The following is a 3,802-nucleotide window of genomic DNA, read 5'->3' as shown; positions in this document are numbered from 1 at the left end:
CTGCTGTCAACAGCCATTGCAACTGACACTTGACAAAGCAGTTTTCCTCCAACTCATCTGGTGTACTCAACAGGTAGCTCAAATTAGGCATCCCAAAAGTATAGCACCTCAGGGATGGAAGGGAAAAGCACTAGGAGAAAGAAGAATAACATAATACAAAGATGTACAGTATGCAGAGGAGACGGGGTCAAAGCCACCAGGATTTCTGAGAAGAGGAAGAAAAGAGGTTGTTAACCCACTTGGCCTTTGGCCAGGACATGGAGACGCTTTCTAAAAGACACCCTGCCTTTTATAAAGTGCAAGGACAGTTTAGTGTTCCCAGATGGTCTTTGGTTTATGGCAGAGCTTGGTTGGTGAACTCTGAGAAACGGGACGATAGGGCCGTGCCAGGCCAGGGCTGATGAGCACTGCCAGAGTGCTCTAGCAGAAAAGTTTGCTCACTGTCTGCCTGCTGAATTCTTGAGTCTCGTCAACACTGTTCCACTTTCCCTCTGGCGCTGGTATTAAATTCATCTGCTGCAATGACATCCAGATCCCAGATGGTCTTTGAAGGGTTCAGTTCCCCCAAGTAGTTTGCCTTGGGATTTGGTATCAGTCTGAGAGAGCAGGAAACTCAAAAACTTGGGAATTTGCTTCCCCAGCAGGTTACTCTACAGTAAAGCCCTCAGCCCTCAGCTGAGCTCAAGGAGCAGCAGTGAGTCAAGGAAAGCCAGGCAGCAAGACCATTTAAAGCAGTTATTTTTGTTTCTCATTCAAATACATGCCTCCAAACAACAGTGCAGTACTGCCTGGCTCATGACCACTGAATTACTGGGGCATACCTGCAATCAGTTTCACCAAATTGGATGTGAGTCCTGCTATCAGAGATCTCCATTATATGGAGATTAATTAGCCTGTTCTGTGACTAATTATGGACATTAAGTCTCCAGCACTATCATTCCAGGCTCTATCCTCTGCACTCTGAAAACACCTAGCACATCTTTAGTGTCTTGTCCTGCGCTTCCACCCAGTGCTAAGCTTGAGCTACACTTAAAAATCAGGTTTTTAGGGGAGAAGAGTAAATCTGATTCTTTCCCTTTGGCCCCAGGATTGAATTTGCTGTCACTAAGCTACGCTTTGGAAAGGGGAGCTGGGGAAAAAAAAAAAGATAATTTTAATACCTAGTGACAAAGCCATTGGAGCAGCATGGTTCCAAAATTCAGGGATTAGGGCTGTAAAGAAATGTATATACTTTCCTGGTAACAAAACCCAGCATCAGTGGGAACACCTTCTCTCAGTAATGCTTGCTCTGTTTTAAATTTATTGCTTATTTGTCCTACATGTGGGACTCTTTCTTAAAGCTGTGCTGTCTGTTGGAGAGCCCCCATGCAGTGTCGCTCTATCCTGCAAACCCTCCATCAGCTCTGCTTATGGACTTCTTAAAACAGCTCCTTTCGGAGCTGGGAGGAACTTTGTCACTGCCCTTGTCTCCCGAGTGCTGAATTCATCATGTTTAGGTTTATGGAGCATTTGCCTTGGGCTGTCGTCTTGTACAGGAGGGAGGGATGGGAGGGAGGCGAGTCATTCATTAACTCGATAAGAAGATTTCATATGATTTGTGTTCTCCTTTGGAATGTGCATTTGTGACTGATTAATCTTAATGGAGACTCTGTGCTGAGGGGAAGATAAAGCCTCTGGAATCTCTTAGGCAATAAGATGATCTTGTTCATTCTTGCTGTAGGACAGAAATTAATTTTGCACAACTCCTTGCATAGTTTACTAATCCATTAACGTGTCTTCCCCCCAATTGTAATGCATCCTTTTGAAGACAATTAAATATACAATACAAGAGCTATTGAATGATTACTTCGTTCTTGATGGCAATAAGGGCAAATCTGTTAAGTGTAGCTTTTTTTTTCTTCTAATGAGAGGTATGGGTTGAAAAGCTGGTATTCACCTCAATTTTAAATGACTGAAAAGTGCGCATTCCACCCATGACTTCAGAGTCTGGCTTACATGAAACTTTACCCCCACCCCCATAAAATGTGTCAAATATGTGAGTAGAAATATATCAGTCTCAGTGTCTCAGCCTCAGTAAGAATTGTTTTACAAGGAGCCAAAAAGTAAATGTCCCTTAAACCTTGGCAGAACTGGTAGTACTCATGAACATGAAAATTCTAAGTTGGACGGGTAAGTTAAACTTTTTTTTTTTAAAACTAAAGCCTAATGATTTCTGGGGCTATTGAAGCATCTCGTCTGGACCGATATAATGGGTATGACACCCAAACACCTATGTAGGATGAGAGCACAAACCGTCAGGGCTCCCAGTAGGGGCTGAGTTCTGTGTGTGGGGACTAGAAAGAGCTCCGTTTGTAGATGAGCTGTTGCCAGGTTTTCTTTAGGGTCCTCGCACCTTCTGGTGCACGTGGTGTCGGCTATTATTAAAGATTTAACTTGGAGTTGCTAGCGTGATCTGCTGAGAGGGTTCCCATGTTCTTCAGTACTACAAAGGCTCCTGCTATCCTGTCTCAAGACACCGCGGGTTTGCTGAATGCAACCTTCCAGGAAGGTGCTGATCCGTCAGGAACCGGAGCCGATCCGTTACCTAGATAGGTGCCTAATGGCTTCCTGAAGGAAAGCAGTATACTTCCCCAGTGCCAGAATTTTGCTAGAGTGTGTGTGTTCGCTTGGAAGAAACTTGCTCTTAGGTGTGTACGACTTGCAGCATAATGTATAATTAATTATACATTATAATCCCAGGCTTGTGAGATGTCAAAGTACAACTGTAATTAGGATGCACGAGCTAATTTCTCAAAGCAATCCGGAGGTTGTATCTGCACTCGGCTGCTGTCAGCCAGGAGGGCATTTGATTTACTGTGGTAGATGACTGCCTGGTACAAATAGGCTTAACTTTGACAGCTTCATTAAGAAATACGAGCCAGCGGACCCCTCGAAGGTATGAAGGTTCAGGGAATGTTTTTACTGCTGCCAAGATGAAGGAAAAGATTCCACCCCATACAAAATCGGTGCTGGCTGTACAAGCCGAGTGTGGCGTCTCCCTTCTAGACAGTGGAATGTGCTCAGAAAATGGCCTTCAAGTGCAATTATAGAGGTTTGTTCAGTGCTCGCCTTCTTCCTTTTGTGCTAAGCAATACCGCAATCAAATCTTTATTAAACATGTGATATATATTCTTTGACCCAAGATGAAAAGTGAAATTATTTTAATATAAAAAATATAAATATCTTTTATACAATACAAACTGCAGATAAAAAAATTAATTATTTTGAGGAATGGGGGGGGAGTGCTTGGGGTATTACCTTGTAACAGACACTGACTGCTTTGCTGCTGTAGTTGTTTTCCAAAACGCGTGCATGGCGCGAGGGGACCACGCAGCAGAGCCAGCGCTGCCCTTGGAACAAGCCATGGATCTGCTGGTAAAAAAAAAAAGAGGTGAGTGATAGAAAAATCTCATTTTTGAGAGACTTACTCAAGAAACACGAGCATTTAAAGAAAAAAGAGACCTGCACGGCCGCCCCGGCCTGTCCCGGGGCTGCCTCCTGCCTTTGCGCCCTTCCAGGCTGCGGCCCCCTTCCTGACTTCCACAGCTGCTTCCCTCCCTCGCCGCTTTCACCTCGCCTTTCGCTTTACAAGCGGTTTGATTCGGAGCGGGGTTGCAGGCGGGGGGCCCCTCCGCCTCGGGGCCGAGCTTTTCCCCTGCGCGCCCCTTAGCAACGCCACCGCGCTCCCGTTGCTACGGAGGCGCGCGCCGCCCGCCCTAGTTTGTCCTTCTCCGCTCCCCGTCCCCCGCCCAGCGGTCCCGCC

Source organism: Pygoscelis adeliae, unplaced genomic scaffold, assembly GCF_000699105.1.
Source record: "Pygoscelis adeliae isolate BGI_AS28 unplaced genomic scaffold, ASM69910v1 Scaffold36, whole genome shotgun sequence".
NCBI lineage: Eukaryota > Metazoa > Chordata > Aves > Sphenisciformes > Spheniscidae > Pygoscelis > Pygoscelis adeliae.
This window is presented reverse-complemented; position numbering follows the sequence as displayed.